General features: G+C 35.0%; 1 protein-coding gene across 9 annotated transcripts in view; it reads left to right on the top strand.

Moving 5' to 3' along the window:
* Window positions 1–23,444, top strand: part of col23a1b (collagen type XXIII alpha 1 chain b) — a 197,577-nt gene that overhangs the window by 142,742 nt on the left and 31,391 nt on the right. For 6 of the 9 annotated variants that reach the window (XM_087301580.1, XM_087301577.1, XM_087301579.1 and 3 more), the window contains exons 3-4: window positions 7,047–7,086; window positions 19,609–19,635. The gene's annotated coding sequence lies outside the window, so the exon portion shown is untranslated. Of the gene's footprint in view, window positions 1–7,046; window positions 7,087–18,959; window positions 19,636–23,444 lie in introns of all 9 variants that reach the window. The other 3 variants (XM_087301575.1, XM_087301578.1, XM_087301573.1) reach the window with 1 other exon arrangement.

Below are 23,444 nucleotides of genomic sequence, written 5' to 3'. Positions count from 1 at the left end.
CATGTATGATGAGAGCATTTATGAAAAGGACAGAACTCAAACAAAAATAGACACAGGTCCACTATGGGGCATTTTAACCAAAGCAAACACATGAAAAAGTGTGTCAATATTAAGACTACACTCTAATGGCCTGTTTCCACTGAGTGGTATGGTACTGTACGTTTTTATGACCATTTCCACTGTCAAAAGGTGCCTAAAAGCGAATCGTACTGTACCCCTTTTTGGGTACTCTTTGCAAAAGGTACCTAGCAAAACAAAAAGGCGGAGCAAGACGCGCAACAGAACGCTATTGGTTTACAGAGATATGTCACTCGCTCTTGCACAAGACAGGAGAATGAAAACAAAGTGACATTTTTAGACATTACACCGTAATAGTATATACATATAATAAAGAGCCATGATCGACCTGAGTTTAAACAAACTTTGTCGTTGTCTTGATGAAAAGCCACAAAGCCAAGAAGAAGAGCAGCACCCTGTGCACCAAAGTTGTTTACAAGGCCGTCTACAAGTGTGAGCGATTTCGCTTATGTGCATTTTCCCAGAATCTATATTTGAAATAACTTCTTGAGCTAATGATAATAACATGTGCATGATTATTGAAGTGCTTCTGACATCCGATCCTTTCAGAAACGGACAAACAAGAGAGTGATGTGCGAAAAAAACAAAGGAAAGGTAAAACAAAAAGCAAAGAAGCAAATGATTCTTTTAGCAACCTAACACATCAACAAACTGCCATTGTGAACTATAATCATCACCCTTTGGACTATTATGAACTCGGAATGATGTAATTACTTTCATAAAGGATACATGTGCTAGTGAAGATTATAGATGCAGATGAGTAGTTTTGCATTTGACTGGGTTATATGTTGTATGTTGTTTTTGAACCCATATAAAGACTAAATGTATGCTGTGTGTAGTTTTTCTGTAATTGGTATTATATTGGAGACTGTAAGGGGCTGTATGTGTTCATATTTGTTGCATTCATTAATTTATTTTATATAATTGTAAATGTTACTGTAGGCTATTTCGCACATCATTGATTTGCAGTTATAATCAAATTATGTTCATACAAAGGTTAGTAAAGATCATTTGTACACAAGTGTTTATGTGTATAAAGTATCTGTTTTGTGAGAAGTGCATCTCATATGTTATGTAAACAACCCACACAGCTTTACTGTACACATTTCCTTGAGTGAGAATGTTGTCGACTGCAACTTTCTGTCGTACACCACGGTACCCTTTTGGCAGTGGAAACACAAGCTTGATAAAGGTGACTCGTACCAACCTGTACCCTAACATACTGTACCACTCAGTGGAAATGGGCCATATAAACCCAGGCTCAACCATGCTCAACCGTTGGGTAAAAAAGTGTCATTTAAATTTAATTAAAAACATTTACCAACATAGGCTTATTCTAAAAACGTCCCTCTATATACCTTTCTAAAGGTTGCAAATTATGTAGCCAGAAGTTCATGTGACTGCATTTTGTCTTTAAAATGAATGCGACGGTACAACGCTGTTCCTTTTCGCACTTATCAGGTGACTGCTTACCTCCATATGGACAGCTTTCCCACTGTTACCAGTTCATCGAGTAGCTCACCATGTACAGATATGGCCTTTAGAAATGCATGTTTTAGGGATTAAAATGCTATGACCTAACTTAACTTATGGTTAACTGTGGTTAACCATAGCACTTGAGAATTTCTCTAACTCAGGAAACAAATTACCAGTAGGGGGCAGCCGAGCTTCATTCTCAGTATTGGCCAGTTTTGAAGGTGAAGGACTCAATGGCTGTTTCTCTGTGGAAGGTGGAGATGTTTTCTCTATGTTTTGTTTATTTTTGCTCAATTCTAATACAATGCTGCGCCTAGGATAACTGTGTTTATTGTTTTCTGATAAGAGAAATTGTTTAATTTTTGACAGTATTGCCGATTCACCACAGCTATGGCTCTAATATTACATTTTTGATTGTAGGCCTACATACAAAATGTTTCACAGAGCTCAGTTAAACATTCTTTGATTAGTTATCAATAAACTGTTAAAGCCAAAACGAATGGTAAAAAACAGACTTTAATATAATTAAATTTAATGTAGTTTAAATAAATAAATACAATATACTTTATCAGCGGACTTAAAGATACAGAGAGGAGTTGACTATGATGACGAAATTCAGGTCCAAAGAAGAACCGTTCCAGAACGCGGGTAAGACAAAAACAGAAGCCAAAAATAAAATTTATCAATTAAATAACAGAGTGAGAATGTGGTCAAATCTGAAAATGTTGTAAGAATCAGGCAAGGCCTTTTCTTTTTCTGTATTGCTTTTGAAAACTGTCAGTTGGGTTTAGGGAAGTGGGTGGGCGCTGGTCAATTGGTACTTTTGAAAACACTATTGGTTGGGTTTAGGGAAAGAGGAGGGTGGATCAGTCGATCGGTCAGTCATTCCAGCCTGATCTCACGAAAAAAATGTAAGTATTTTACGTTTTGGTAGTTTAGTGGCTAATTCGTACAAATTTGTACGAGTTCAGTCGTACAAATTTGTACGATTTTAAAAAGGAGGCGTGGCACCTAACCCCACCCCTAAACCCAACTGTCATTGGGGGATAAGCAAATCGTACGAATGTACGAATTAGATCATACGAATTCGTACGAATTAGCCACTAAATGAAAAAGTTATGAATTGCCGTGAGATTGTGTTGGTCATTCAGTGAGTCAGACCACAACAAAAACTACAAAGACACATAAATCCTGAGACCAATTTCGTGATCCCCAGAAATGTATATAGCGGTACAGTTCAGGCCCGGATTGGCTAATCGGGAGGACCGGGAGAATTCCCGGTGGGCCGGTCCGTTTTTTGGCCGCGAGGGCCGGTGTCCCTAGCTCCAGAATCTGTTGCTCTCAGCAGTCACAATTTTTAAATTAATTTATTTACTTACTTGACTACAGTCTTCTTATTCATTATTTTACCGCAGCTCTGCTCTTTTTATATATAACCAGCCTACAGGTTAATGATAATATTACTCAGATATTACTATATTACATATCAATATTACTACAACTGTTGTGGTCCAGTGATTAGCACGTTAGAATACGACGCCGCCGACCCGAGTTTGATTCTTGTCTGAGTATGTTTTTTTTTTTTTTAATTATAGTTTTATTGTTAAGACATATAATACTGTTAGGGTTTTTGAAGATTTAAAGTTCTAAAGCAGCTGTTTTCTCAAAAAAAAAAAAAAAAAAAAAGACGTGATAGTGTAATTAGAAACTGAATTGGAAATGACCTTATTTTAATATAGTCAGTCGTGAACTGAGGTGGGCCAGTCTAAGGCTTGAAACTCCAGGGCTGAAAAAGAGTCCCACTCCGGCCCTGGTACAGTTTCAGAGTGAGCCGAGGTTGACAATTTACCCAACAATGGGTCTGTGAACATTGAACAATTAACTCAACAGCTCGGCATTTTTTACAGTGTGTATGTCTGTAAAATGAATCAAAGCAAATGACAAAGAAAATCACTCTCTTTAGTGATGCATCTTATATTGTCTTTCTTTTTCAAATATCACTCACGTCTGCTTTTCTGCTAAATTCAGCCTTCCTCCTCCTCTGTATATTTCTGTTAATCTACTTTGAAAGAATACTTTGTGTTTGTCTGGCTGGACTAGTGTGATGTAATCTTTGGCTGCTATTGTGCTGCAGAAGGAGACTGCAGAGATTTTCTTTGCTTGTGTCTGTCACAAGGCTCTTTTCCCACCTCTCTTATCTGGGTGTTGGAAACTCCTGGAGAAGTTTCCACCAGAACTATCAGCCCAGCTTGTGGAAAAGGATGTACTACTCTCACACTGAGGAAGAGATCAGTGATAACTGCACAGCCTGCTGTAAAGGACAAGGGTTTACATCACGTATATAAGTTAAGGTTTAGTCACATTAACCATCCAGTCAGTCAAATGGAATCCACAAATGGAAAAGCCTCTAAATGCAATCGGACATTTTCTTCTAAACAACCATTTTTCATAGCGCCAAGTATTCCAAGCGCTTTACTTTTCCCACATTTTTTATGTTACAGCCTTGTTCCAAAATGATTAAATTCCTTTATTTCCTCAAAATTCTACACACAATACTCCATAATGACAATGTGAAAAAAGAGTTTTTGAAATTGTTGCAAATTTATTAAAAATAAAAAACTCTGAAAAATCACATGAGTACATAAAACATACATAAGTATATGTATTTTGATAATATTAAATATGAAAATAACTATACATAAGTATTCACAGCCTTTGCTAAATTTAACTCAGAATGGTACATTCTGTTTACACCGATCAATCTTGAAATGTTTCAGCAGCTTAATTGGAGTTCATCTGTAGTAAATTAGTTGATTGGACATGATTTGAAAAGGCACACACCTGTCCATATAAGGTCCCAGGGTTGACAGTGCATGGCAAACCACAAACCAAGCATGAAGACAAAGGAATTGTCCATAGACCTCCAAGACAGGATTGTCTTGAGGCACAAGACTGGGCAAGGTTACAGAATTTTTTTTTTTTTTTTTTTTTTTTTTTTTTTTTTTTTTTTTGCTGCTCTGAAAGTTCCAATTAGCACAGCGGCCTCCATCATCCGTAAGTGGAAGATGTTTGGAATCACCAGGATTCTTGGATTCTTCTTAGAGCTGGTCGGCCATCTAAGCTGAGTGATTGGGGAGAAGGGCTTTAGTCAGGGAGGTGATCAATAACTCGATGGTCACTCTGTCTGAGCTCCAGTGTTCTTCTGTGGAGAGAGGAGAACCTTACAAAAAGACAACCATCTGTGCAGCAATCCACCTCAGGCCTGTATGGTAGAGTGGCCAGACGGAAGACACTGCCCACCTGGTGTGTGTTTATACAGACAGCCTGTTATAGGATGTCTAGATTCTGTATAGGCTGTGAATACTTCTGTACATTTGATATTCAGGTTTTTTATTTTTAATAAATTTGCAACAATTTAAACAAAACTCTTTTTTCACATTGCCATTATGGAGTATTGTCTGTAGAATTTTGAGAAATTAAATGAATTTCATTTCATTTTGGAAAAAGGCTGTAACAATAAAAATAACACTGTACTGTATGCACTGTATGTTTATGTGCAGTTATTTTACTTTAAAGCAATGAAAAGAACATATTTATCACCATATAAGTGAAATTACTGAACCTACACTCAAGAGCCAGTTAATTCAAGAAGAAAACTGTTGATGGCATTTAGAGGATTTTGCACCTGAACTCTTCATATACTCAATATACAAGTGGACATACAAAATAAATCTTCTACTTGCAGTGCAAATCATGTGTCCTTGAGTTGGTTCTCAATCATGTAAAATGGTGTGTATACATTGCAAAACTGTGTCATTTGGTGTAGCTTTCAGTTTGGCAGCGCTTGTCTCATCCAGCATAATTGACACCATGTCTAGAGCAGCGGGGAGAATGAGCTGTTCTGCTGTGGTGTGGTTTCTTACACTAAGTAGTTCAGTGCTCAACTTTGAAAGAAGCCATTTGTGTATTTCTATTAACTGTTGTATTTTAATCATTCGACTTTCCTGCTGATATTATTCCAAGAGTTTCCTTTGGAGGAAATCAATTGACTTATACATGTGTTATGTTAATGTTATGTAGAGATGTTTTACCTTGAAATGTCTTCTTGGTACGTCAGGTCTTATAGTAATGCTTCTGTTTTGAGACACACACACACACACACACACACACACACACACACACACACACACACACACACACACACACACACACACACACACACACAGGTCACTGATTTGCCCCCACCACACCTATCGTAAAATCCAAGACCAAAATATGCCTCATTGTATTTTCTTTTGTGCTGGCTTTTTGTTGATTTTGATCTTAGGTTCTTTTTAATTCATGTCAAAAACTTCCATGGCAAAATTGAATACCCGCTAATACTTAAATGCCTCTCCATGATAAAGTTACGCTTTAAGATTTTGTGCATGGCGTATTGTCAATAAATAGAGGAGTTAATAGAGATAGGCACCAACATGACCAAATTTTGTCCTGTTTGTTGCACCACATTTTTCATGTTTTAATTATTTCTGCTGATGGGAAGTCTTGGTCAAAAAGCATTAGTCCAAATTCTCTTAAACATTTAATTTCAGTTTTTTTTTTTTTTTTTTTTTGTAGCTCAGCAATAAACAAACAAAAAAGTTACATCAAATTAGAAATGAAGATCCCTGAATTAAACGCTTTCACCCCAACCCTCTCCATCATACTCACTCTCCTGTGAGGGCGTTCTCATACTATGTACAGTTGCCTTGAACCGGGCCGAAGTACGCTTGTCCCCCCCCCCTGTCTCCCCAGACGGCCCACACTCACATTACATTCGGGTCTGGGCATCTTATGTCATCGATGATGCGCTGTCCAGTTAGCACTCTCGCTCAGCACAGTAGTGATTTCTTTAGTTATATTATTTATAGTCGTTTGGGATGCTGTGACACGCAGTCAAATATTTCGCAGAACAGATCAGCCACTTTTGACGCTGATAAACAACCATAAAGTCCTCGTGCTGGAGGAATTAGGAGGTTTGCTAAAGGTTCAGTTGTCATGCAGTGAGGGGTTTGCATCTTTAATAATCTACGACAGTTTGCGTTCTTTAAACAGTAAGAATGATTAATAAATCCATATGAAACAGTCCCAAAAAAATCATGTCTCATCTTCAGTTTCGAGCTTAGGCGCTTGCACTCACACTACAAGCATACCATGCCTGAGCCCAAGTGAACCGTGCCTGAGCCCAATTCAGAGCACTTACACTTCTCAAACGATCCAGGAAATGGGCCTGGGCACGGTTCGGATAGCATAGTGTGAGTGGGCCCTAAGATGGGATGGTGGGCCACATCAAAGGTTATAATATGTCAAGTTTGGCCTATGGGCCCTATACTTTGGGCATCTCTGCTTTAAATAGTACAAAGAAATGACCCCAAAGTTTAGTAAATTGTAGTTTGTTCTCTAATTTTGAACTAAATATAGACACTTGACCCTCATTTACCTTCTGTTCACAGGTCCTCCAGGAAAACGTGGAAGAAAAGGCAACCCTGGTGAGTACCTCTATTATGCTCATTTGTACACACCTCATAGTTTAAAAATGGCCTGAGCCTAACCTAAAAGTGAAGAAAAACAAATGTTTAGCTGTTATCCAGGAAAACGATCCTCGGGATCCTCTTATGTGTTCCAGACCTTTCATTCTTCATGTCATGTTTGATTTGTATTTTCTCGAGGAGCCATTGAACAGATGGAGATGTCCGTTGGTATTATGCGGTTTGGAAGAAAGCTTTTCTCTTTGCTAGTCATGGTGACATTTCTATCACGTTGGTCAGTGGGGGTCAGAGAGAGACGTTCTTCTCCTCTTCAGTCATTTTCCCTGCGCAATGTTAGTTTTGCTGTTGATCTCTTAACCTCAGAAATCTGAGAGGGCTTTGAAGCTGACAACACCATCATCCAGCAGGGAAAAATGATCATGATTATGATGTAGCTGCAAGTGTACGCTGTAAAAAAATCTTGCTCTCTGAGGTTTTTTAGTTTAATCAAATAAACTTTTCTAGTCATCTCAACATCCATTGATCAAACTGACTAAAATATGTTCAACTTTGTATAACTTAAATAAATAATCTAAAAATAAATTAAAATCTTAAATCTTAAACAATCTTAAATTAAATTAAAAAACCTTTTTAACTTATAATAATTTAAAACTTAAAATAATTTAAAGGAACATAAAAAAAATAAAAACATTTAGAAGGCAGCACAGTGGCTCTGTGGTTAGCACTGTCACCTCACAGCAAGAAGGTTGCTGGTTCGAGTCCCATCTGAGTCAGTTGACATTTTAGTTTGCTTGTTCTCCCCGTGTTCACATGGGTTTCCTCTGGGTGCTCCGGTTTCCCCCACAGTCCAAAGACTTGCACTATAATTGAATTGGATAACTAAATTGGCCTTAGTGCATGTGTGTGTGTGAGAGTGTATGGGTTTTTCCCAGTACTGAGTTGTGGCTGGAAGGGCATTCGCTGCGTAAAACATATGCCGGAATTGTTGGTGGTTCATTCCGCTGTGGTGACCCCTGATAAAAAAGGGACTAAGCCGAAGGAAAAATGCCATGACTTGTAGACAGTCTAGATAGAGTAATCTTAGCTGAATTTAATGCCTCTTTGTAATCTGAAGGGTAAAGAATATACTTAACTAAAGTACATTATACTTGATTATACTTAACAAGTATACTTGACAAACATATACTTGACTAAAGTATTTTAAATAGTCAGTTTAAAAAGTTTCAAGCCTTGAAACAAGTCAGCACGTTGTATTTTCCACAGAATTGTTTCTGTGTATTATTGTCAGAGCAGCTACCATTAGCTTTCTGGATTAATGATATACTAATATCATTAATAAATAATATTAAGTGACATACAATTACCTCTTTCATTTCATAACCAATATACATCTAGCAATAGCACTATATATTATTAATAAGTAATATGTGATCAAAAAACAATCAATACTTTTTTGTTACCTGACTGACCTACAGCTGTGTTTATTATTTAGTGATTTTCCTTCATGAGTCCCTTGATTATCCTACCAGTTAAACTGCCTGCTCGGTATTAAGAAATCCCCAATCCCCAAAATGTTTTTCAGCATTTCCGTGTATTTGAAACTTTTCTAAATATCTGTATTATTTTGAGATCCATCTTTTTACTCTGAGGACAACTCAGGGACATGCAGAAGGTTCAGATGTTCCAGAAGGGGAAAAAAATACATATAAGTTTTATTACATTTTACTACTACTAAAAAAAATAAATAAATAAATAAAAAATTACACAACTAACTGAGTTTATACTAGCTTTTAAGAAAAAAGTTCCTGAAGCCTACAGGGAGGTCCTTCTCAGCTCCTACCTGGAGTTATGAACCTTGTTGAATTCAGAATGTCTTAATTGTCTTGCAAATCAGGCTTGAAAACACTCGTTTACACTTAAAAAATGTATTGTGCAGCTCTGTTTACTGTCAGCTCTGGTCAATTAAATAGCATTTAAAGTCCCTCGGATGCAATATAAAGTGAATTGTTGTGTATCTGGAAACCTTATGTGTAAGGCAACGGCCCATTTCTGATTAATTCTTGGATGGGTGGTGGCAGTAAATAAGGGAGTTTTCTCCCTTTTTTCCCTGCTTCTCTGGTGGTCCAGAACAACCATAGTATATTCGTATGCACTTTTACTGTCATTTTCATGTATATTGTCATGCAAGATGAACGCTAATGGAGCAAATCCATCACATCATGCTCACTGTGCAGAGACTGGAGCTGATCTTAAAGCAGATATGAACTGACAGCAAGAAAGAAACATGTGTGCTCCATATATGGACACAAATATTCACACACGAAAAGATCTTTATTTATACATCCATTAAATGACAACAATTTGTCAATGTTTTCCATCTAACTAGGAGCATCAACCATAACTTCCAGGACAGATAGGAACTGTGGAGTTGTGATTTATAATCAATTAGCCTTATGAAAAAGAAGTATACTTTAAGTTCATTCTATGAAATTTATGTTGAAGTATACACTTTTCCATGTAGTTGGTATAATGACAAATATGTACTAATGCTTTTAAATGTATTACTTAAATACCAATTGGAAATAAATTGGCCCACTTTTAATATATAAAAGTATACTTTTATGTATTAAATAAGTGTAAAGTTTGTAAACTTTAAGTAGTCCACAATTAAGTTTTTTAAGCGAACTTCCAAATATACTTGTAGGTTACTTGTGTAAAAATTGTAGTAAATAAATAATTTTTGAAGAGAGGAAAATTGTGATGTGGCCAAGTACTTAGATTTTGGGTAACCTTTCCAAAAATATGTACTCAATCAAAAGAACAAAAACAGCTACAAGCGAAGTAAACACTTTGAATACACAATACTTTTTAGTATGTCAATGAACAAGTATAGGCCAAGTATATTGCCAGTATGTTTAAGTACTATTTTAAGTACCTTAAATGTAGACTGAAAATACTTTCTTATTTTTAGTTTAAAAGTTTCATCAGAGCACTCTGGAATAAGCTTCTTTTTCGTAAAAGGTACATTTAACAGATCACATTGTTAGAAACATTGCAGATTTGCTTTATGTAGCAACAAGAGAATTGAATCACATGGTTCATTCAGATTGCCCCTCAGTGGTGAATCACTGAACACGTTTCATAGTTTTTACTTGCTCTTAAATCAGTTTTATGAGTTTGTAGATGTTTTAATGAGATATTCGTAAAATAAAAAGGAATAATAGTTTTATCGTCACCTTGGAATTATATGGTTCTATCTGTGTTCTAAATAATTTTGAGATATTGAGCTTCAAAGTTTTGGCATTCCATAGCAAACAATGTGTGTAACATTTGTTTTTTGAATAAAAATCTTAAAATGTAATCAACATGCCATAATGTAAATAAGTTGTCACTTAATAAGAAAATGTCAATAACTCAATCTTGACAAAAATGTCTGGTAGAACCTAATAATTCTAAGGTGATGTTGTGTTGGCGTGTTTACAGAGCCAACCATGGAACAAACAATCTAATATGTTGTATTCACGCCAGATGCGGTACACGCAAATAAATAGACCCATGAACATTTTAAGTTTACTAGCTTAATTCACGTGTCAAATTCACTTCACAATAGATGCAGATTTGCGTCATGGGCAGGGCATCTGTCTGCCCGGTGACTTCGTTGCTAAATGGCTAACATGGATTTTATTTAGATAGTAGCTGTGCTTTATGTGCTTTAAGAAGGCTGAAAAACAGGATCAGCGCCATGTCTGATCCACTAGATCCTTTCTGAGGTGCATCCAGCACTGTGAGTTCATCAACTCTGCCACAAACTATGCCTGGATGATGAGAGTTTTCAGCAGTGCTTCAGACTGAACCAAGCCCACTTTGATCAGCTGTTGTCAGGTGTCAGCAAGAGGATTTCCCCTCGGGAAACCAACAACAGACACTACGTCATAATCACGGCCCTACAAGAGAAAGCTCCTGATTGGTTAATACAGTGTGAAGTTCATATTTTCTTATTTGAGCGATTAGTGCATCAAATGGCCAAAATGCTTAACTCGTGCAGCTTCATTTGCACAAATTGCATCATTTGCATCTCCTCATTCACACAAATCGTGCCGCAGGATGTCTATTTGTGTCTTTTGTTGGAGAAAGGAATATATTTTTTAGTATTTTTGTATTTTTTTCTCATTAAACTTTTTTTTGTTTAATGAAAATTGTGTTTGTATTGCTTAAGGTGATTATTAACTAAACTTTTTCTCTTGAGTGTGATATGCCTTGCATACTAATGAAGCATGCTTGCAGAAGTAGATGAAGCTGATAGAAATGCAAAGACCTGATTGACAAAAATTAACTTGAGCTCTGCAGCTAAACTTCCGTTGAGCAGAGAGGGGTGAAACTGAACACAGAATATTTGCTGTTGAGAAGTCTTATGCTTTTAATATTGTGCAAAATAAAATTCGTAGAAAAAAGAGGATGTATGTATGGGTGCGGCCAACAGAGGACTGGAGAAGGATTGACAAGTGACGAATTTCCCTAAACTCTGTTAATATCAGCTGCATATAAAAGCTGGAGTCAGGAAATGAAAATTGTTGCGCACTTTGTATTGCATTGAGGATAACAGAATTCTGTTCATCGAATTATTCATTTGTATCCAATAAATTACTAATATGTTTGATATTGAAGAAAGCCCTTTCCTGACCTTTTTATTGAACACGCATGGAATTGAATAATTATTACAACATGTAAATCACCCAGGCTTGACTCTTCTGGTGTGAACGCAGCAATAGTCTTGAAAACTTACATGCAATATGTTTTTTTAAAAATAAGTAAATTCTAATCGTTTTGCGAAGCAATTAGTTCAATTATTAGAAACACAAAATATAGTAGTGTCACAAAAGAACAAAGATTGTTACTGCTATGTTTATTAATTTATGTCTGTCTTCAGCCTTTATCATCTTCATTTTATTATGAAATGTCAAATTATCACAGAAGTACTGAGATACAAATTCAAATGTATGGTATAAACAGGAATGAATGTACCTGTGTATATGATCGAAAAAGAGTAAATCACCTTTTGAAACTTAACCTAAAACCTCAAATGATAACTGTATCAGATTCATTGTTACAACAAGAGGTGACATTGAATAGCTGTTAAAAAGGTGTGTAATGTTTCTTTAGTGTGTGATATGGACATCTAGTGGTCTGGGAATGCAAAATACAGCATATTTAGACATTTCTACACATCCAAACAGGGATCATTTTGAGAATCTTACACACACTCAAGATGGGAAGAACTGTGACTTTGTTCTGTGTGTGATGACTTTGGCAGTTGATTGGAGGACCAACAACCTCCAAAACACACAACCTGGTGTCCATAAAAAGCTGCTCTCCTGCCGCAGGGCTCCGGGTGACCTGAACTTGACACAGTGGGAATCTCCTTTCCTCTGTTCACCATGACAGAGACGGATCAAATCTCTGCGTGGCCATATGACCGAAAGCGCTCTTATCTCTGCGGCCATTTGTAGAAGTTATCGCTTGTTTGCTTGGCTCTCTGATCTCGTCCGGGAAAGATCTTCCAGCACTGCTTGTGTGTCTCCGGATCCATTCGGTGTCACATTCCACTCCTACTATTCACATCCCTGAGGCATCAGAGCTGAGAGATGTGCCAATGTCTGTCCTGTGCACTAAGTTCATTGCACACAACTACTTATGGTGCGTTTAACACTTCATAAAGGGTTATGCCGAAGCTTGACCTCACCACGAACCCCTGAACATTTTCCATTGAAAGTCTGATTCAGCTTTAATGGTGTGCACCGCATGATTTTGTACTTCTGAAATGAATAAGTCAAAACTGATCACGGTAGATTACAGTTCACCACCTAACATTATTCACAAGAACGCTCTTTTGGACATCAGGATTGTTCTCACACTACTGGAATGTTTTGGATTTCTGTCTTGCCTGACTTCATTAAAGATTCTCCAGATTCACAGTGAGCACAGCTGAACATGCATTTCTTTAACTCTCCTTAAAACAATAGTTTCAGAAGGTTGTTGTCTTTTTGTTGTTTTTTTGCTTTAGAAAAGTATTTACACTTAAAAATAACTTTGTTCCAAAGATTTCGAAATAATGTCATATAGCAAAACCATGTTGGGATTCTCCAATGACTTACTAACATATTTCTTACTCAAACTTTTCAGCCCATGACCCCCAAAATAACAATGCCAGTGACTCCCAACCTCCACATTCCTCGGAGGTGGTTATAAACATGCAACTGTTGCACACACAACAATAGGCCTAAATAAACATGAGCATATTGACAACACAAAAAGTGCAACAATCTGACATCCATAGGCTATAACTGATATGGTCAATTATTAATTTGTTTAGTTTAATATTAACCTCAGCTAATGAGACTAGTGTACACAATGTTTTCAGCACAAGTCTATTCTTGTTTTAATTTTGGAGACCATCACTCAGAGATCATCCTCAATGTTCAGTTGTGGCCTGTATTTATTTGTAATGTATTTTACTGCCATAAAGGTGTCAGAAAGTTTAACGTAGCACTATTAAATCAATCTGCTGCAGCTGATGCTATTGCTGTGTTGTTAAACTAATGTAAACACCAATTCTATTAAAAAATTAAAAGGCTGATGGCTTTTTTTATGTAATTATTACCTACAGTTTTTATCTTCTGTGGGTTATTGTTAAAATATGGTAATTGTAATAGATTTAATTATTATTTATTCATTCATTCATTCATTCATTCATTCATTTTCTTTTCGGCTTAGTCCCTTTATTAATCTGGGGTCGCCACAGCGGAATAAAGCACCAACTTATCCAGCATATGTTTTACACAGCGGATGCCCTTCAAGCCGTAACCCATCTCTGGGAAACCCATACACACTCATTTGCACACTATGGACAATTTAGCCTACCCAATTTACCTGTACCACATGTCTTTGGACTGTGGGCGAAACCAGAGCATGCGGAGGAAACCCACTCAAATGCAGGGAGAACATGCAAACTCCACACCGAAACACCAACTGACCCAGCTGACGCTCGAAGCAGCGACCTTCTTACTGTGAGGCGACAGCACTTACCTACTGTGCCACTTCATCGCCTAGATTTAATTAATTAATGTAATTATTTAATTAATTTGACTTTTGGAAATAACCAAGCGACTTCTTATTATTGTCCCGCGAGCCCCCAGGGGTTCCCGACCTTCACTTAGGGTACCACTGGTGTAAAGGAAAATGTAATGTTTTAAATAACTTTTGCTGTTGTAAAGAAACTTTTGTTGAATGTACAGTTTCTACAATTTAAGAAAGGGACCAAAGGAGAGTTTTAGCATGGATGCCATATATAGAAGCAACATTTTTGGTTCCTCAATGAAACTTTTAATGAAACTCAAAAGATCCATTTATTGGTTAGAGTGATTGAAAACATTTTAAGTCAGATTAAAATATTTTTTGTCAATTTATATATATACTTTTTGTTTTGTTTCAATGGATGTTAAAAATTCTTTGTGGAACCATTGCATTCATCAAAAGTATATTTTTTAGTAGACAATTGTTCTGATTTTAAAAGACCACTTACAGAAGGAAGAAAAAAAAATCAGAGCTATTTAATTAAAAGGTTCTTTGAGGAACCTAAACTGGTTCTTGTTGCATTGGTGTGAAACACCCTTTCTTTTTAGGAGTGAAAATCTACTTTTAAGAATGTAGGCTATGGAAACATCTTAGCCCATACCTGTCAACATTGAAATGTAAAAATAAGGCATACCCTCCCTACCCTTTTTAAATTATTATTTACAAAGATCAGAATACATATATACATTAGAAAAGCAGCAAATAAATCTCTCATTTTGATTTTTCGTTTGATTACTTTACATAACAGTGTCACTTTAAAAATGCACCAATCTTTAATGAACTCATTCAATTGCTTTCCTAACTTTTTATGCTTATTTAAGACAAAATTTGTTGTTTTTTTAAAGAAAATCCACTATGGTCGTCATGTTTAGATGTTGTTATTATTATTATTATTATTATATTATATAAGTCCTGAGTGTCCACTTTCACTGTGCTTCAAAACGCGTTTAAAGAATATGTTTGGGAAACAGTGTCTGTATATCAATATGAAGCCAGTGGTGTACTATTACAAACCCAATCCAAATTTTAAAAGTAGGCAAAGCAACGACGGAAGTCAATGTTTCTTTGATTCATTAGCTTTAACTATATATATATATATATATATATATGCTGACTAAATGTAAAATAAGTTGAAAACAGAGGAGCGGAAGTCTGCCGCCATTTTTATATCAAATTTAAAGGGGTCTGAGGCGGTCATTGAGTGATTTACAGTTCATGAGGTAATCACAAAAGTTTTAGGGAGGGCGAATGGAAATATAGGAGTGCTAACGGGACGCCCATGCTGTTTTTTAATTTTACTTGAAAGTTTCAGTGAGACTTAGTATAGCGAGGACTACATCACTGTATGAAGCGTGTTTGACAGTCACACACCGCTACATGAACTGACTGTTTTGAGGATTGAATACGGTGCTTGTATTGGACAGGAAAGAATTCATGCCTATAAAATGAAAACACAGAACAGATTTACATTTAAGAGCAAGGGGCATCCCCTTGTGGTTCAACGGTATGAGTTGCGTATAAAGAGGATGGGCTCTTTAATGTTTATTGCCACCCTTCATATAAAGATTCAAAATATGGGATAACACCTTTACGTAATGATAGTGGAATAGAATTGTAAAATATGGGAGAATCCCAAGAAAAACGGGAGGGTTGACAGTTATGTCTTAGTCCTTTAAGTGCAAAATATCTCTACTTACATGAAGCCTTTCAGTGTATGCAGTGCTGAACTAGTGTAAAACACTGTGTTATCCTTTCATGGCTTAGAAGTCTTAATGGGGTTTTCAGCGATTTTTCATTTTAATATCATTTTTGCCTCAGATGTTTCTTATAAAGTTCCTTTGCAGAAATAAGCTCGACATAAACATGACAGTTGTTGACATACAGCAAGGGTAAAGAGCTGCACATTTAATTCAAGCCCAGAAGAATTTATTGAATAAATCTTGAGTTCATTTTGGAAACGCTTGTCTTCATATTGCAGACTTTGGTATTTTGGCAACCTGGCCATGATTTGAGATGTTTATATCTCTCTTGAAACTAAATATGAGACACATGTGGCAAGAAATACTGAGCATCATTGTTTTCAGTCCAGTTGATTTACAGTAAATGTGCCACCAGGGTAAACTTATCTAGGTAGTTAACATAGATGGGGTTTTGTCAAAACTTTCAGAATGGCTTGGAGGTCTTAAAAGCATCAAATTGATGTTATTCACTATATATCATTTATTATTGTGTTTTTGTGGTGTTTACACCATAACATGCTATATAGCATGCAAATTCAAAATATTAGGCAAAAACAAACAAGCACAGATGGAGAGGAGTTTTCAAGCATCAAAACAAAGATTATACTACTCTGAAAAAATAATTAGTTGGATTTTCTAAATATTTTAAGTGGTTGAAAAAGGGTAGTTTATGGGTTAAATACAAACAAAATATTTATGTTCAACATTACTAAATTTAATTTGTTTGTTTCAATTCAGCCCTAATAAATTGTTTGCAACCACTTACCTTACAAAAAGAATCAATGAAACGAATCCTTATTTTTAGTGTATACAGTATATTTTCTTCTAAACATTTTTTCTATACATAAAAATGTCTTCATATTGTTTTATTTTATTAGAAAACAATAATGACTGGCATAAAGTGCCTACTTGAGGTCATTAAGTAGATAGTTATATATTAAAACACCTTGTCAGGCATACAGTACTTGGAACAAGAATCATTTGATGACCTATTTAAGCCCTTAAATACTATTTAATTATAATTTAAAATCTTTATAGTTTACAAATATCCTTCAAACCACTTTATTCCCCTCATTCGACAGATCAACAAAATATAAAATCTAATTTATTTATAGTTCTGCTGTTTAGTTCAATGCCAGTGTTGTTATTTTAAAAAACATAATTTATTACTAACTACATCATTAAAAGACTGCTAAAATTACATTTCAAATTCATTCATTCATTAAGTTTCTTTTCACCCTTCCAGCTGCCACCCATCACTACTTGAAATTCTTACAAATGACAAAGCATAGAAATTAAGCTCTTTTAGATCTTTCAATTTAAGTCAGACAATACCTGTTACTTTTTAAAAATATTAGCACTTAGAAAATATAATGTGAAAACATTATATGCATTATTCCTAAATGTTTTATTACACTGAACTTATTATTTCATTTAATTACTATTGCAAATCTTGAAAAAAAAAGTTGAATACAGAATTATTAGCCCCCTTGAATTATTAGACCACTTGTATATTTTTCCCCCAATTTCTGTCTAACGGAGAGAAGATTTTTTCAGCACATTTCTAAACATAATAGTTTTAATAACTCATCTCTAATAACTGATTTATTTTATCTTTACCATGATGACAGTAAATAATATTTTACTAGATATTTCTCAAGACACTTCTATACAGCTTAAAGTGACATTTAAAGGCTTAACTAGGTTAATTAGGTTAACTTGGCAGGTTAGTGTAATTAGGCAAGTTATTGTATAATGATGGTTTGTCCTGTATTATCGAGAAAAAATACAGCTTAAAGGGGCTAATAATTTTGTCCTTAAAATGGGTTTTAAAAAATTAAAAACTGCTTTTATTCTAGCCGAAATAAAACAAATAAGACTTTCTCCAGATGAAGAAATATTATCAGACATACTGTGAAAATGTCCTTGCTCTGTTAAACATCATTTGGAAAAATAAAAAAAAAGAAGAATAAAAATTGAAGGGGGCTAATAATTCTGACTTCAACTGTATATATATATATATATATATATATATATATATATATATATATATAGATATATATATATATATATATATATATATATATATATATATATATATATATATATATATTTATATCTATATATATATATATATATATATATATATATATATATATATATATATATATATATATATTTACAGAAGAAAAGAATATTATCAGACATACTGTGAAAATGTCCTTACTTTGTTAAACGTAATTTGGGAAATATTTAAAAAAGAAAAATTAATTCAAAGGGGGGCTAATAATTCTGACTTCAACTGTATATATTCTGAAAAATGTCTTTGTATAACATTCATTTTCCTTCGGCTTAGTCCCTTTATTCATCAGGGGAATGAACCACTATCTTATCCAGCCTATGGTTTACACAGCAGATGCCCTTCCAGCTGCAACCCAGTACTGGGAAATATTTGTATAGCAAAAACACAATTAATTTGATTCCTCTAACTAATAAAAGACAGTTGAATTTATGTTCAGTTTTTAAAGCAAGTATGTTAGAAGCACTTGTGATTAAGTTACCTAAAATGCAAAGTAATCCGTTACTTTACTTTTTAGTAATTTAATTAGTTACTTTGTAGCTAATTACACCCATCACTGGTCAATGCTCAGATGTCTTTCCCATATCCACTTTCCCTAATCACGGACAGACTTTTTACCAAATCTGGTCTTTTTCAAAAGTGGAAAAGAAAAAGGCTCTATTTATATCTGTGCCGCCGTCCTTTGATTGATCAGTGCTATGAGCCAGAACCAGGTTTCACTTGAATGTGTTTTCGTTGTATGTACATACTACACTGGCCTCATCAGTTCTGGCATCCCAACTGACATGCTACACTAACAAGGACATAATTATACTTCGTTTTGACAGAAATTAGACAACATATAAATCATTGTGTAATTTATTACATCCTGCACACAGTATTGAATGCCATTACATTTGTTTTTGTGTGTGTCTGTGTGTGTTTCAGGAATTCCCGTAAGTACCCTGTTATCACCGGGGCTTTAATTCAGAACAAATGTGAGTTTGTCTGGAGGTGGGCAGATACAGCATGGCATGATCCGTGTTGGCTTTGCAACTTTGATATAAACTGCAAAATGAGGTGAGATAAGAGGGAAGCGAGGATATATGCTCCAGGAGACAGTTTTTAAATCGACCACACTCCATTTTTCACTGTCTGGCATTCATCCTGACTGCCTGTTTCCTAATAACCAGACATCCCCTTTCAGAAAAAGAAAAACAGCTGATACAAATCTCTCCATGCCTTCACACAGAATGCATAGTAAACACTTGTGCATGTTCGAGTGTGTATGTGTACAACATAACGACGCAGCAGCACGACAGCTTTTATTGCTGCGGTTGCATCATATTTGAGCAGAAAGCCACAGTAATAAAGAGGAAGAGTGTGTAAACATTTTAGTTGCCCCAAAACACGTTCCATTTTTATGAGCTATTTGTTTCATAAGTAGTGTTTATGTATTGCAAACGCACTATTAAATACAATGTACTACGGAGCACTTTATTAATGTCCTTTCTTGTACTTGCACAAACATTGTGTCAGGTTTGATGGGTCTCCATGCTTTTTAATTATGTTTATGTTCTGCATTGATTCCTAACAGGGCACTCCAGGACGGGATGGTTACCCGGTAATTATTACTTCAGCAATACACTTACTGATCAACTAATCATTTCTGCTTCAACCACACACAAAAACAGCTTGAGGTCTCACGTCCACCTGAGCTGATAGTGAGTGTTAAGTACGCCACCTGCTGGTCATATTAGAAAGTATTGCCAAATATAAATAGCCAGACAAGGTTAATGGTAATTAAATTCATCAGTTGACATTACATTTGATTTCATTCACACATAAACAAGCCTGCTGATCATATTTGGTTGAGTTTAAACTGTCAGAGATTTGATCCCCTATTTTTTATTTATTTATTTATTTTTTGATCATCATGAAGATGAAAAGTAGGTCAAGTGTTAAATAGAATTTGTTGGCGTTTAACAAGACGAAATGCATCAACATGATTAGTTGTAGTTCATTTTGGTAGTCTGTTTAGACCAGAGATGCCCAAAGTAAGGTCCACAAGCAAAAGCTGGCCCATGGTAACCTTTAATTTTGCCCGCCAATCTAGTCTGAAAAGATAGGGAGAATGTTGGTTTTTAGGGGTGAATGTCTTTAACAGAAATGGTCAATTTGAAATTTGAATTTAACAAAATGTTTGGTTTCTTAGTTTTATTGCTGAGCTAAAAAAAGGCAACTGCAAATAAATGATTTAGTAAATGTTGTAAATTAATCAGAATTTTAAAATGTAAATACTGCCACTTAATGTACAGTACATCTGACATCAATGAACATATCAAAGAAAAGGCAGGTGCAGCTCGACTACTGTATTTAACATTGAACTCCATTGTGGTATAAATGGAGTTGTTTATGCTTTCACTATAATGAGTTCATTATAAAATGTTAAAAATGAAACTGCATTAAATATAAAAAAATAAAATAAATAAATAAATAATACGGTTTAGTATATGTTCGGCCCACAGCCTTCAATCATGTTCAATCAAAAATCAGGTTTTTGGCCCTTTGTAGAAAATATTTGGGCATCCCCGGTTTAGACAATTATACTACAAGCAATATTGCCTTCTGTTATTGTAATTATTGCAAATAAAAAAGTTTCATTGTTGGAAATTGGATGTGTAGAATGACCTCTCAAGCTATATTTATTACCGGGGAACTCTATAAATTTGATAACTGGGTTTCTGAGATTAACTTTAATTCATTTTAAACATGATGAGAATAGAATGATGGCTGTTGTGAATTGCATTGTTATTCATTTTATCCACAATAGCTATATAGAAATATCTTGTTAAAGAAGTGCACATTTACACATTTGATTGGGTAATTGAAGCATTATAAACTGAAATTAGCATTGCCAGAAGTTGATCGTCTATATTGCAGTGAATGTTTACATGATTGTCAACAAATGGGATGCTACATTTTCTTCTCTGAAGCAAAGATGTACAACACATTTACCATTAAGGAAATATACAAAAATAAACCTGTTATAATCCATGATTCCTATTTTTTCTGACAACATTTCAAATTAAAAGACAGGCTCATATTCGTGTTCTTATTATTTCTGATAGCAAGTGAAGGCAGTAAAATGTTTCAAGTACACTATTCTACAGACCTACACGTACACTATTCATCCACAATATCAAGTACACCTGTTTAATTGCTTATTAGTGCAAATCTCTGCATTAGATGACATAAGTGAGTAAACTAGTAGCTTTAAAAGCAATTAGTTGACTTTACTTTAAAAAGTGAGACCTGTTGCCTTGAAATTAAGTAAACAAACTATAAGCATAATTATCAAAATTAAGTTGTCAACATAACAGTTCCAAGTTAAATTGGGTTTACAAACTTTATTAAGCAATGCAACTAATTAACTATGTTTTTAAAGTGTAATGGGCCAGCCATATGACAGCAAATCAATGCATCTAGGCATATAAACATGGACTGGCATAAGTATTTCAGAAATTGCTGATATACTGGGATTACGACACAACAAACATTTGGGTTTAGAGAGAATGGTCAAAAAACAGAAAATGTCAAGTTAGTGAGTGGCAGTTCTGTAGGTAAAAATGCCCTGTTGATGCCAGAGGTTATATTAGAATGGCAAACTTGGTTTATTTAATAGAAATACAACAATAACTATAAATAATCACTGTTACAACTGAGGTCTGCAGAAGATCATCTCTGAACACACAACACATTTAAACTTGAAGCAGATAAGCTACAACAGCAAACGAAAAACACAGCAGTGACACACCTGACAGATAAAAACAGAAGACTGAGGCTACAGTTCACACAAGCTCATAAAAACTCTGATCTTCTTGGTTGGTTTGTCAACAGAATTAGTACATCAAAATATAATGTTACATGATATATTATGGGATCTGTATAATGATGTCAATTGTATTAGACTGATATGTATCTATCTGTATATTACATTATGTATCACATACAGTTGAAGTTAGAATTATACAGCTTAAAGTCACATTTAAAGACTTAACTAGGTTAATTAGGTTAACTAGGCAGGTTAGGGTAATTAGGCAAGTGATTGTATAACCATGGTTTGTTCTGTGGACAATCAAAAAAATATAGCTTAAAGGGGTTAATAATTTTGATCTTAAAAATGCTTTTTAAATTTTTTTAAACTGCTTGTATTCTAGCCAAAATAAAACCAATAAGACTTTCCCCAAGAGATAAAAATATTATCAGACATGCTGTGAAAATGTCCTTGCTTTGTTAAACATAATTTAGGAAATATTAAAAAAAATAATAATAAAAATTCTATTGGGGCTAATAATTCTCACTTCAACAGTATGTCACCCAATATTAACAACTTGCTTACATTTTATTCTTCCTCATGTGGTTTTAAATCTTTACGAGGTTCTTCTGTTGAATGCAAAAGAAGACATTTCAAAGAATGCTGGTTCCCATCGACTTCAATATCAAGAAAAAAAAATATTGTGGAAGTCAATAGATACCAGCATTTTTCAAAATATCTTCTTTTGTTCTGCAGGATCAAATAACTCAAATGGGTTGTCTCAAACAAGTGAAGGGAGAGAAAGCAATGAATTCAAAAGGAAAATATAAACTTTCAAAATCTTCATAAAAATTAAAAGGTTATAAACCTTCATAAACTCATAGGGGGTTTCATGGTGGCATACAAGAAACATTAAAACAAACTAGTGGAATGGAAAGTTTCCAGAGTTGTTAAAATGTTCATGGGACCACAGACTCCAGTAAAAAAAACATAGACTCAAAAAATGATGTTTGTGGTTTGTTCAAACTTATTTTATAATGAGCTGAAACAGCACGATTCTTGAGCTTTTTTGTGACAACTTAATTATTTTATGTTCAATCCACTTAAATTTGTAAAAGTCTAATAAGTTAACTTAAGTCCTTCATGTTGCCCCAACCCAAATCCATTGTGTGGAACCCAACATTTTTACAGTGTATTGTGTAATATGGTTATTATTCTAAGTTATTATTATTAAATAGCAATAATTATTCTCAGATAGAGACACACCTACACAACATCATTCAGAACAGAGAATTATTGTTCTTTCTAATAGCTTTGCTTTTAAAAGAGGCATTAGTTGCATGAAGCCTCCCTGACAGGCCATCGTGATCCAGATGCGATCAGTTGCATGCGTTGGCAGCCTCTGCTCCGTATAAAGATCAACTGGGAAATATAGCTCTGTGTGAAGTCTCTCCAAGCATAACAAGAGCGCTGCTCCAAACTGAACCGTGCGCAGGACTGCACCACATGTGGCCCTTACCGGATTTCCAACTGCACTCAGACCCATCACCACTCCAGTCATCCATTTCTTCTGCTTCAGGCTGAAAAGACCGACATGTGCAACCCACTGCACACTC

This window comes from Danio rerio, chromosome 21 (assembly GCF_052040795.2).
Source record: "Danio rerio strain M-AB ecotype USA chromosome 21, GRCz13ab, whole genome shotgun sequence".
Taxonomy (NCBI): domain Eukaryota; kingdom Metazoa; phylum Chordata; class Actinopteri; order Cypriniformes; family Danionidae; genus Danio; species Danio rerio.
Note: the sequence above shows the minus strand (reverse complement) of the source record. Positions and strands in the feature narration are given on the sequence as shown.